Source organism: Ambystoma mexicanum, chromosome 3p (assembly GCF_040938575.1).
Source record: "Ambystoma mexicanum isolate Mex_15411 chromosome 3p, UKY_AmexF1_1, whole genome shotgun sequence".
Classification (NCBI taxonomy): Eukaryota; Metazoa; Chordata; class Amphibia; order Caudata; family Ambystomatidae; genus Ambystoma; species Ambystoma mexicanum.
In genome coordinates this window covers 845,714,473-845,727,588 of record NC_090925.1, presented here as the reverse complement: position 1 = coordinate 845,727,588, position 13,116 = coordinate 845,714,473, and the positions used below count along the sequence as shown (strand labels likewise).

Below are 13,116 nucleotides of genomic sequence, written 5' to 3'. Positions count from 1 at the left end.
CCTAGACTTGTGCTATATACCTTTTGTGTGCATTTTTTGTGTACATTTTTAGATGTTGTAAAAGGACCTTAGGTTTAAGGTACTTTATATGTATTGTGTGTTATCAGTACAAGTTGGTAGACTTTTCTAGTAGCTGGCACCACATTGGCCAATAAAGTTACATACACTGTCGTGCAGATATAGCTCTAGAAAACTCTAGTACTGGGCATTATCTAATGTAAAATGCCCATTCCTCCAGTCTTTACTCATACACTTGGGACTGATTTTTTACTGTTTATATTGTGACTGTACCAATAGGTAAAAGGTTATCTTTATCGTTTCCCTTTTGGGTGTTCATAAGTGGTGCAATATCCGATGTTGGTGATGGCCCACTGAGACACAGAAATGTTACTGCTATATATATATATATATGATGCAATGAGCGTACATATAAAATATGTTGAGTAGAGCCATTCTTCTATAGACCGTGATTGTGTGTGACCTAATTCGGTTACTGTCATGGCGTTTTTCAATTATTATTTTTTTTGGTGCACTTTTGGTGATGCTGTATGATCTTTTGATCGGATCTTCCTTAACGCTTGTGGCGAGTGCTCATCGTCAGCAAATGACACCTTTCTCTTTTTCACTATTGGAATGGGAATTTCTGATTCTGAGTTTTCTATGGAGTAAACACTGATATTAGATAAATCCAGGGCTCCAGATGAGGCGAGTACTAGGCCTTTTTACGCATGAAATTCTTGTAAACACGCCAGCTTTATTATTTTCCTGGGTACATTTACACACAGGTTTAGAGCAGAGGGCAGTGCAAAGGTCAGGTTGCTTGACAGAAACCAGAAGGCTTCTTGTGATTTGTATCTACATGGATGTAATTGCAAGTAACCTCTGACACAGAATGTATTTCTCTGAAGCCTTTCAAAAAAATAAACTGCACACTGATGAAAGGAATGCTTTCTTTCCATTCAGCTTCAGAAGCACTGTGCATGTTTACCTAGAATTTTAGGATTGTATAATTAATAAGATGGAAAACTAAGCTGCAATTGAGAATCATTTTTTTTCCAGTGAAATCAAACCAGTTTTGCACAATTGCATTTTTCAGAGTTCCAGTGGTGTGTGCATAATCATGCAGAGGCAGATCATTTTTACACTTCTAATTTAATGTACAGTCGAATTATAAAAACTGTTTAAAATGATGACTATGCACAGTCTAGTTTACATCCATTTAAACTTGCAGTCAATGGGGTACATTACTATAAATGCTCAGTGGCAGCAACGTCTTTGCTCAAGGGTGAGTAATTGTCATTAGACTGATCACAGGTGTTCTAGCCTCTCAAATTGTCAAGACTACAAATAAAACATCCAAAACCTGACTCTCAAGAAAGTGCAAGTGTTGTTCAAAAACAAACAAATGAAAGTTACATTGGTAATTGAAATAGAAACTCAGCAAAACCTGTCCCTGTGATAATCCAGATAGGTATTTAACTTTATGTAGCGCTTCATGAATGGTTCTTCATACATCTAGGTACTGTGATCATTATACCTCAGTGGATACTCAGTTAACCAACCTCTGAAGGATGTTATCCAATAAGATAGCTCAGCCAGTTGAGCACTCGTTGCTCAAATCTCTGCGTGATCTGTGGGTTGCGGGTTCGATTCCTGGCAAGTCCAACTCAGCCTTTCATCCTTTTGAGGTCGATAAAGGAGTACCGACTTTGGTTTGGTGGTATTTGTGATAAATATGTTCTATGTACAGCACTTTGCCAAAAGAGCTTTATAAATAACCATTTGACCACTAGATTAGATATAGAATTTAGCGTGGAGTCGTTGTCTCAATGCACTGTTGTACCAGAACATTGGCATACCATTAGGTAGTAATAGCTCCAGGAAATTAGGACTTTCATTCAACATCAAAAGACAACTCCTGCCATCGAATCTCAAAACACACAATACAAATTCATGTATGCTTTACTATATAATTGGCTAGGTTTTTGTGATTTCAACATTTAAATATATACAGGAGAGATCAAATGGGCAGAAACAATGAAAGGTGTATTCTGTCGCAATGCAGAAAGCTGCCACTTAGTAATGATGTACATACAGTTTTTTCATACGTGGGCTGATGTCGCATACATTTTACTCTCTTGCGAAGGAGAAAAGTCATTTTTACTCTCTTAAAATCACATTTACTCTCAAATTTTAAAAATCGAGAGTAAAATACTCCCACCTCAAAATCTTAAATCTTATCTGGAGCACTGGATAAATCAATCATGTTGGCGTCTAGTTCCTCTTGAAGCTCTTTTCTGTCGCCCCTTTGGGGCCCATGCTTCTCATGGTTCGGAGATTTTTTGTCGAGAATGGCTATCCATTTTGTTAGGGACTTATTTGACTTGACCATGTTCTCTGTTTGATGTTTACCTTCTGGCGGTTTCAAATTATTGGTTGCTGGCGCTGGAGACAGTTGTTTATCGTGCATCAGTACGATTGAGTGTCTGTCATTCTCCTTTGCTCTTGGTAGTGGACCAGGTTTTCTGCTGGGGCCACATCGGTTCTGTTTAGAGTTTGATTTGTTCTGCTTCGAGCTATTGTCTTTGTGACCATATATTCCGTCTGTTTTTTGAGTGTAGATCGGGAGGTTACATTGTCGCACCTTTGAGACATTAGGTTTGACTTGCTCCTCTTTGGATGTGCTTAGTGTAGTCTTAGCTTCTCTCAATGGTTTATCCTTCGTTTTATTCGTTTTCTTCTCTTGAGATGTCTCCAAGTTCCTGTGTTGGAGATTCACCGGAATGTTCCACATACTAGGATCCTTAGTCATCTCGGCTAGGTCTTTCTCTTTGGTTTTATCAAAGTGGTGAACTTGGTGAGTCTGGTTTCCGATTGTGACTAACTTTTTTTGTGAACTGGAAAACCACTTGATATGATATGATATGATATGGCATTTGTAACACGCCTATACACAAGTCTTTCAAGGTGCGACTTGTCTTTGTTGGTCCGGCAGGTTGGTGAGTGGATTGGTTTCTCTGTCATTGTGCCCTGATCTGTTGTGTTCATCTTCCAGGATTCTGCAGCCATAATATAACCTTCCAGATGAATTAGCTTAGAGTTCATAGAGGCTGTCTAGGATGTATGATCCTTTAATGTTTCATTCAGTGATTCACATAATTTTCCGAAGGGGGCCAGGGCTATGGTTACAGCCGACATTATGGCGAAAATGTCCTGTTTTTTACCCAGCAAGTTTTTTTTCCATTACCTTGGAAGTTTCTCTTTCCGATTTCCCTTTTGTTGGAGTTGAAAGGAAGGATTGAGATATGTCCACGGGGAATCTTCTCTAAATTGGTGCAGTGTCAGTTTCGGGTGATAATACGCCTCTCTTTGTTTGGTAGTTGTCACTTCTTTGTTGTTTGGAGTGACTTCAGCCAATTCGGCTTCTTTACGATTGGTTAATGGATAGGGTTTTGCCCAGTTTATTGAAAAACTTGCCAATTGGATTGTTTGTAAGAGCCGTGTTTGAGTTTGATTTTCTGAATTCGGTTTTCGTGACAGCCTTGTGATATGGCATTGAAGAACATGTTTTGTTTGTTTTTGTCAGTCTTACTCCTACGTCCCGTCCCCTTTCCTCTATACTTATGGCATTCCTCCGTCCTGTGGGATGGGACCGGAGCACTTTGTAAAAAGCATTACATTTTTCCAAAAATGTGTCCTTCCTCTCTTTTTACGCGGGGTACCGCAAGCGGCCGTAACCCCGCCCTCCTTAGCTCTGCCCAGCGCATCGCCCATCAGTCCTTTTCTCCGCTCGTTCGGGACTGGACACACTTGCATCTTCGGAAGATTTTTACTTCCAGTGTCGTCCTCTCCTACTCCGGTTAGTGGTCGTGAGTCCGTCTATGCCGTTTCAGTTAGATTTTCCTAACCCCCATCCTCTTTGTTTAGAGTGTCTGGGTCTGGACCACCGGTGGGACTCGTGCTTTTACTGCGACTCCCTTTCGGTCCGGCGCTTCAACGTCGCTTGCAGCAGTGGGAGGAGGTGTTCCATCGTGCTCCCCCATTGCATTTTCTTACGTTCATTGAAGAAAAGAAGAAACGCTCAGTGAGTTCTTTACTTCTTAGAGCAACCCGACCGGGGGACTCCTTCCCGGGGTCTTCCCGGACCGGGAGGAGCGTGAAGAGCTCTATTACCGGGGTTTGCCCTGAGGTGCCTTCTGGGCCTAAAAAGTGTACCAGAGTTTTCTCCGAGGGTCTCCGTAAGGGGCCTATTGACACCGATTACTATCCGAGGCCCCTCCTGTGGGGGCTATTTGTGGGCCCAGCTCTACTGTGGCGGCGGGTACCGGAGCTTGCTTCGAGGTCTCCCTGGTTGGAGCTTCCCGTAAAAACACCAGGGTATGCCCTGAGGCCTCTGTTGAGGCTGTTAGTACCGAAAAAAAGTTTGAGGCCCGTGGTAGGGCTTTAAATACTGGGCTCGGATCCGAGGCCCCTCGTTTGGTGGCTAGGGTGACCGACAGTTCTGAGAGGCCTGTTAAGGTTTTATAGGTGAGGTGTGTTCCTCATCGCTCCCGTTCAAGCGGTGACACCAGACCTGTTGAGGGGGCACGGAGGGAGGAGGTCTTGGACCGTAATTCCTCAGTTACCGGAAGTGCCGAGGTCCTTCCGTTGAAGGCTTCTCTGGCTGTTAGTGTGTCTCAAAAACATTCTAGGCCTCACAGCATCGGTTCGGCCGAGTTTCCTTGTATCAAGGCTAAAATGAAGACCCCCTGACCCACCTGTGGAGACCCCTGTCTCACTTCCACACGTGTCGCAGTTCTCCTCAGGTGCCGACAAAATGGCGGCCGCTCCAGCCAAGACTACGGTGGCCATTTTGGATAGCTCACTTACAACTACTCCATCGGCCCTAGGTGTGGGGAGTGGGTTTTCAGGTGAACATTGTTTTCGTTGTGCACATCCTTTTCGTCCAGTTTATGACTGGAAGGCTCGGATGCCCCTACCGCACAATGTCTCGCTTGCTACGGCATCAGCGCCCCTGATTTACGTGGACACCAGTGGGGAAGGGCCCTCTTGGCAACCCTCTCCCTTGCGTCCCTGGAATTACTCCGCTCATGAGAGGCCTCCTCCAACAGCGCCTAAATCATCAGCGGAGGACGTCTTTTTCGGCAAGTTTCAAAGACTAATGCATTCCAACCCCATGAAGGAGTATTTTCGAGGCTTGTTTAGGGAGATATGCCCGCCTGCTCCGACGGTCCCAGCTGCGGCACCTGTGATCCCGCCGGCGCTGCCTTTACCGGCTGGACCTCCCCCGGCTCTTCCTCCCTTGCCTCCGTAGTCCCCATTGGACAAGTCTACAGTGGTGCCTGATGCAACTCAGCCTGAACCGGATCTGCTGGACGACGCACAAGAGGATCAGGATAGCGATGACCAGCCCCGCTCTGTTAGAGCTTTCACGACCAGGTGCTGGACATGATGTGTTTATTAGATGTTCCAGTACCCGAGGCACCCGCTCGCAGGAGCGGGTGCTTTCGGGGGCGTTCATCTTGTCTCCTTCGGAGCGTACCAGCTTGTTCTTGCAGAAGGACGTTTTGGCCGAGGTCCATAAAGTTTGGGAAAAACCACACTCTGGACTGTTTGTCCACAAGAAGATTGACGCGCTTTATAGGCTCTATTCTTCAGAAGAGGTGGCTTTAGCATCGTGTCTGCCCCCCTCCTCCATGGTTGTGGCTGCGGCCACTTTACAGTCCAGACCTGCTGCATCGTAATCCGCAACGGCTACTCAGGTTCTGGCTAAAGAAGACGAGCTTCTTGACTCTTTGGGAAGGAGGATTTTCGCTAATTCAGCGCTGGTGTTAGCGGGGGCGAATATGAAAATGTGGAAAGGTCTGTCGGAATTTGAGGAACACATCCCTGCCGAAAAGCTAGAGGATTTCAGGGGGGGTTTGTCAGATGCTAGGGTCCTGGCGCAGGACATGCTGGAGGCCGCGGCGCATCATGTCGACACCTCAGCCCGCGGCCTCATGCTCGGCGTGGACACCTCTCGTCAGGCTTGGCTGCACGCCACCAAGTTCTCTAAGGAGGTGCAGGATAAGGTTTTGGATCTGCCCTTTGATGGCAAGGAGCTTTTTCATTCCACAACGGACGTTGAACTGACCAAAACTAAGGATAGTACTCAGATCGCCAAGTCTTTGTCGGTCCTGGTGAAACCACCTTTCAGGGCGCAGAGAACGTCCTCGCAGCCTCGGCCTTCCTCTGGTTTCAAGCGTTTTTTGGACCGAAAGTCCCACAGGGTTGATACCCCATCAGGAAATTCCTGCCGAAGTCAGCAACGGAGCCGGTTTTTCTCCCATTCCTCAGCCTCCTCTTCAGGTTCAGATGGCGCCGCCACCGAAAAACCAGCTAAATGAAGTTTCTCTGTGCTCGCACGAGACCCCGGTGGGAGGACGTATTGCGCCTCATTGGGAGGCGTGGCAGTCCATCACCGAGGACCGGTGGGTCTTGTCAGTCGCTCGGGCGGGCTTCCGCTTACCCCTTCCCCCTACCCCACCCATCAATCTTCCCTTCCAGCAGTCGGGGTCGCCCTCCCTCAGAGCCGAGATCCAGAAGTTGCTGGATCTCAGGGCAGTGGAACCCATTCCCCTAGGGGAGCGAGGGGAGGGCTTCTATTCCCGGCTGTTTACGGTGCCCAAATCCAACCAGGCTGGCCGGCGCACCATCCCAGACCTTTCCCAGTTCAATCTCTCTCTACCCTAAGAGAAATTCAAGATGATCACGCCCTGCCAGGTAAAATCCTCTTTGCAGAAGGGTGATTGGCTCAGCGTGGTGGACCCCCAGGATGCTTATATGCATATCCTGACTGGAATCCACATCAGAGATAGCTATGGTTTTCTGTGGGAGAGGAGCACTTCCAGTTTCCAGTGCTCCCTTTTGGCCTCAGCTCGGCACCGCAGGTCTTTACGAAGATGATGTCGGTTATCGCAGCTTATCTTCGACTTCAGGGTATCCACGTGTATCCGTATTTGGACGATTGGCTGCTGCGCAGTCCTTGTCCTTTGAAAGCCTTGAGCAACCTTCAGTCTCTCCTCCAGTTCCTGTTCCACCTTCGGCTGTCCGTGAACTGGTGGAAATCCTCCATGACGGTCTCTCAGGACCTGATTTTCCTGGGTTTTCATTGGAACACGATCGACTGCAGGGTATACCTGACCGGGGACAGAATGGCAGATCTGGCGGCCACGTGTCAGGTCTTTGCGCAGTTGGGGAGCATGTCGGCCTGGTTGTTCCAGAGGCTTCTGGGCCTCATGGCCTCGTGTGTTTTGGCTCTTCCTCTTGCTCGGCTCAAGATGAGGCGAACGCAGATGGCTCTTCGGAGTTCTTCCGGTCAAGCTGTGGATCTGGACTCCAAAATGATATCGGTCCCAGCTTTCATGAGAGCGGACCTTTTTTGGTGGTCGTCTCTCGGCAATCTGTCGAGGGCGCAGCTTTTCAGGACCCCGTTCCACGGATGACAGTCACAACGGACTCTTCCCTTCCGGGGTGGGGTGCGACGTTGGATCTTCAAGTTTCCGATCTCTGGTCACCCCAAGACAAGCTCCTTCATATAAATCACCTGGAGCTTCTGGCGATCTTCCTGGCCCTCAAGGCGTTCAGGCCGGTCATTGTCATCCAAGTGGTCCGTGTCCGCACGGACAATGTGGTGTCCATGTTTTACATCAACAAGCAGGGGGGTACCAAGTCCCCTCCTCTTGTGGATCTTGCCATTCAGATTTGAGAATGGGTGGTGCAGCATGGCATCTGGCTGGTGGCTGTACACATCCCTGGCCAGCTGAATGTTACTGCGGATGCCCTCAGCCGGCGAACAATGGTCAGCTACGAGTGGGAGTTGAAAGTGGAGGTTCTCTTACAAATCTTCCAGTGTTGGGGCACTCCAGAAGTGGACTTATTCGCAATGCCGGGCAACAGGAAACTTCCTCTGTTTGCCTCCAGAAACGGGCTGGGAGACTCCTCTCTGGGGGACGCTCTCGAGATTCCCTGGCACAATATGAGGGCCTATGCTTTTCCACCCCTGCCTCTCATTCATCGGACAATTTGCAAATTGAGGAACACGGTGAACTGTTCTCTTCTGCTCATAGCTCCATGGTGGCCGGCCAGGTTCTGGTTTTCAGAGATTCAGCATCTGTCGGTGTGTCCGCCGATCAGACTTCCCTTGGGCTCCCGACCTGCTCCACCAGAGAGATCGGCAGCTGTGGCACCCCTCCCCACAATCGTTCAGCTTGGCGGCATGGTGTCTGAGTTCAGATCTCTAGAACATCTCAACCTGTCTGCTGATAACATGCGCATTATTTCAGGCAGCCAGGAAGCCCTTGACGAGATCTCAATACAGGAGCAAATGGCTTCCGTTCTGCCACTGATGCTTAGCCAAACAATTGGACCCCAGAGTGGCTTTGATTGACACGGTGCTGTCCTTCGTCTCTCATCTATTGGAGTCGGGCATTCATGTCCTCTCATGCAGGATTTATCTTTCGGCTGTTGCCGCCTACTTATCCATGGACCAGTGCTCCTTTTCCCTATCAAATCCAGTGGTAAAAAGGCATTATGCGGGTCTAATGCGTCTTTACCCCCCTGTTCGCAAACTGCATCCGTCGTGGGATCTGAATGTGGTCCTCATGGCATTGTGCCATACGCCCTTTGAACCAATGGCTACGGTAGATCTTAAGCACCTTTCATGGAAAGTGTCCTTCTTGGTCGCCGTGACTTCGGCAAGACATGTGAGTGATTTCCAGGCTTTGTCGGTGGAGCATCCCTTCTTGGTTTTCCACAAGGATAAGGTTGTCCTGAGGGCGAATACTTCTTTCCTATCGAAAGTGGTCTCAGATTTTCATCTAAATCAGTCAATCTCCTCCCACTTCTTCTTCCCAAACCCGGCTTCGGAAGCCAAAAGGGTTTTGCATTGCCTGGATGTTAGAAGAGCTCTTAATTTCTATCTGGACAGAACATCTGAATTTAGGAGTTCTTCTCAGCTGTTGGTTAATTTTGGTAATCCACAGGGTAAACAGGCCTCCAAAGCGACTATCTCCAGATGGATTGCTGCCTGTATTATGGAGTCTTACACTGTTCAGGGCCTCCAACCTCCTAAAGGGATTCATGCACACCTGCTATGGGGCAAAGCAGCTGCGGTTGCTTTTCAAAAGTATGTCCCCTGGGAGACCATCGCGAAAGCGGCTACATGGGCCTCTCCATCGGCTTTTTGTAAACACTACTGTTTGGATCTGATCTCCAGAGCTGATGCTCACTTTGGCCATGTTGTGCTCAAAAACCTTTTTCAGTAAGGAGTTTTCCATCCACCCGTAATTCTTGTGAGGAGTGCTTGTGAATCTCCCATAAGTATGGAGGAAAGGGGACGGGACGTAGGAGTATTAAAAGGTTCCTCACTGTAGTGACCACCTTACTCCTAGTCCATAGTCCCCTTTCCTCCATACGCCAGCCCGCCGTCCCCTCTAATTAGGTTGCTCTGTTATTGCTTAAAGGCGATAGAAAAGGACTGATGGCCGATGCAATTGTTTTATTTGGCTAAGAAGGGCGGGGTTACGGCCACGTGCGGTACCCCGCATAAAAAGAGAGGACGGACACATTTTTGGAAAAATGTGATGCTTTTTACAAAGTGCTCCGGTCCCGTCCCACAGGACAGAATGTCACATAAGTATGGAGGAAAGGGGACTATGGACTAGGAGTAAGGTGGTCACTACGGTGAGTAACCTTTTAATTTTCTTTGAGGACTCTGTGTCTCAAGAGGTTTGTGTATTTTTGACTCGTGAGTGTCTCTTTTGCTTTTTTACCCCGGGGGTGAGTGATTCAGTGTTCTATTAAGCTCTCCCGGGGTGGTCGCTCCTTTGACATTGTCGGAGGCGAAGTTGGTCGGGGCTTTTCCCCCGTTGTGTTCTCTCAGCATATTAAGGTCGTCTATGTCTGGGTCTTTGTGATCATCCAAATTGATTACGGTTACATTTAACAGGTGGTTTTCCTTAAAGTCAGTTAGGTCTTAGTGTGGGCTCGATAATTCGCCCCTTGCTGTTACTGGATGCACTTCGTTCTCAAGAGTTGGGCATAATTTGGGTAATGGTTGTTCAGTTTCGTTATCCTTAGTTGATTCCTTTAGGTTTGAAGGATGATTGAGCACTTTCTCTTTTTTGGCGTTTGTTTTCTCTTTATTAGGTTTCCAAGTGTTCGTACGTTGCTCCGTGAGGGATTTTTCGGTGACTTTGGAGATTTTTATAGTGGAGGGGGACGGCAGGTCTGGACACTGTTGGCCTTCGTCCTCTACCTTCAATATGCACGTGCCTTTTCTCTCCCCCAAAGTAGAGCCCGGGTATTCCCCTGAGGACCCACAGAGCCAACCGACGAGGGGCGAACTGCTGCGCCCTCCCATTTCCCGCTGACGATCTCTTGGTCCTCCAATTGGTCACTCCCTGTCTTCGGGGGACGGCCCACCTCCCAGCACAGTTCGTCGGAGGAGGAAGAGGAAGCCCTGCGTCCAGAAGCGCGAGTCGCACCCAAATCGAGCCACCACCTCGACGTGAGTTGTGTTTGTGAGGGGATCTCAGGGGGGGATTAGGGGGAGCACGTGTTGTGCAAAGTCACTCTTCTGTTTGGGGTAAATGACTGGTGATTCCGGAAAGTCGGGTCTTTTTCTGATTTCGCTGATTAGGTTCTGAGGGAACGAGGAGGGGGAAGGAGGACAAGGAATGGATAGAGCGGTAGGGGCTTTGCGGTCAGGTCTTTCCAGGGGGTCCTTCGTTGTGTAGCGCCCGCTTCTCAGGAGGCGGCCCACGTCCCCTTGGGTATACAATCCATCTTCCAGGACAAGACTCTTCTTTGTACTCCTGGACTCTCAGACGATCGCCTTTTCTTCCAGATCGATCACGCTCTCTATGAAATCGGTCTTGGCCGCCATCCTGCCCAGCTGCCGGACTGCCAGACTGCACCTCCTTGCAGCTCTCCGCGGCCAAAATGGGTTTTTAAACCCTCTGCCTTCTATGAAAGGCAAAGAGAGACTGAGCTTTCAGCAGGAAAAAAAAGAAAGAGAGCTTTCTGCCAGACTGCACCTCCTTGCAGCTCTCCGCGGCCGCTCCGCGGTCAAAATGGGTTTTTAAGCCCTCTGCCTTCTATGAAAGGCAAAGAAAGACTGAGCTTTCAGCAGGAAAAAAAGAAAGAGAGCTTTCTGCCAGACTGCACCTCCTCGCAGCTCTCCGCCTGACCTCTTTAATGGACGGACCGCAATTACCTGCCATTACATTGTGCTACCCAACTACTAGGTACTACTTATTTCGCAACTGCATAACACTTTAATTTTTGAAAATGTAACTGCCTACTCTCACTTTGCACTGTACAACGCTCCTATGTACAACTCAAATTGTATATCCAAGTTTGCATTGTAACAACACCCTCAAGCTTGTTAATTGTATCTAAGTATATCTAAGTTTGCAAAGTAACAACATCCTCAAACTTGTATTACGTGTAACCATATTCCTAAGCCCTCAGGACTTGCAACCTACAGCTTACGTCTATATGCCTTGTAACCATATGCTTTAAGTCTGCACCACTTGTAACCAATCGCTTAAGCCTGCACAATTTGTAACCATATTCTTAAACCATGTAACCAATCTCTTAAGCCAGTACAATCTGTAACCATATTCTTAAGCAATGAGCCTAGGATCCTGAGGGTTAGGTGCTTCATACAAATGTAATAATAAATAAATAAATAAAATGTGAGCCAAACCCTCCAACCATCTTAAAAAGGGCATTTTCACATTCAGCCCTCTGTAACCTTGGGCCTCATTGCCTGACAGCTTTACTATACAGGTGATAATAGACTAATGGAGCTTACCTCTAGCCGTCTTTGAAGGTATGCATTAAATTGGCGACAATATTTTCAATCTGCTGCTACCAGGCTAGATCAAAAAAACACATGTGAATGGCCACTGGGTGCTGCTGCTGCACCCCCATAGTCGCCCAACACATCAGACATTTCCTTTCTATGACAGGGCACTGGTTGTCATTGCTGCACCAAGGTTTGCTTCCTGCTCTCTACAGGACCTCAGTACTGTGAATGTACAGTTGGTGTCACTGCTGCACACATCCAAGGATGTAGGTCAATTCCAGCATTCTCTCCATGACCTCATATAATTCCAGTATTGTGAATGGTCCCAGGCTGTCATAGCTGAACCCATGTCTGTCTGCACGCCATCACCTTAGCCCTCTGCATGACCACATCCCTGTGAATGGACATAGCATAAATTCTAGGTTATGACTCTGTGCTTCCCAGGACCTCAGACAATGCATTTCGGGTACCGCTGCTGCAACCATGTCTGTCTGTCCATCTGGGACCTTAACGAAGGACATACTGTGACACAATCCTTAGTTGTGAAAAGATTAAACCTGCATGCTGCGTTTATGTCCCTAGCTTTCAGTTCAGTTGACTGCTCCAAGCTATGGCTCATATTAATATCTATGGGGAATTCCAAAGGGACTTGCACTAGAAGCTGCTCGTGAGAAGAACACTGCAGTGGTGGGCTTTAGCAGGAGTGGCAAGGTGACTGCTCCGATACCTACCAAGAGGGATTTGGTGGGGTTTTGGGATGCCCCCGCCCTCATCTGCATCACACATGGTTTGTACCGGCGGATAGGTATATGGTATTAGCATATTTGACCTAAATCATTTGATCGAATTTGTTTGACCTTTTTTCAGTCAAATTTAATTAATATATATATATATATATATATATATATATATATATATATATATATATATATATATATATATATGGGGTATATGGCAATAATATATTCAAACAAACTTCAGAGAGGCTAGATGCCTGTATGAAACAGACACCTCCAGATAAGGGGCTTTGAGCCACGGGGTGATGCGTCTGGAGGAAGAAGCTGCGTCTTGGCTGAAGACATGTGCCACAGTGTGTGGCACAAAGTGGTTGCGGCTGAAAAAGTACAAAATAGCCTGTTTAAGCTAGTAAATTGGAATGTGGCGTGGGTGCTTAATAGGTTAGGTGGTCCAGAGTGGAAGTCCTGGTTAGAAAGACATGATGTGATCTGCCTGCAAGAAACATGGTTGAACGATGAAGGCTG

The 13,116-nt window shown here is 47.5% G+C and overlaps 1 protein-coding gene across 3 annotated transcripts in view; it reads left to right on the top strand.

The window, feature by feature from the left end:
- SPN (sialophorin) overlaps positions 1-13,116 on the top strand; it is a 123,872-nt gene that overhangs the window by 95,083 nt on the left and 15,673 nt on the right. The gene's annotated exons all lie outside the window — the stretch shown is intronic.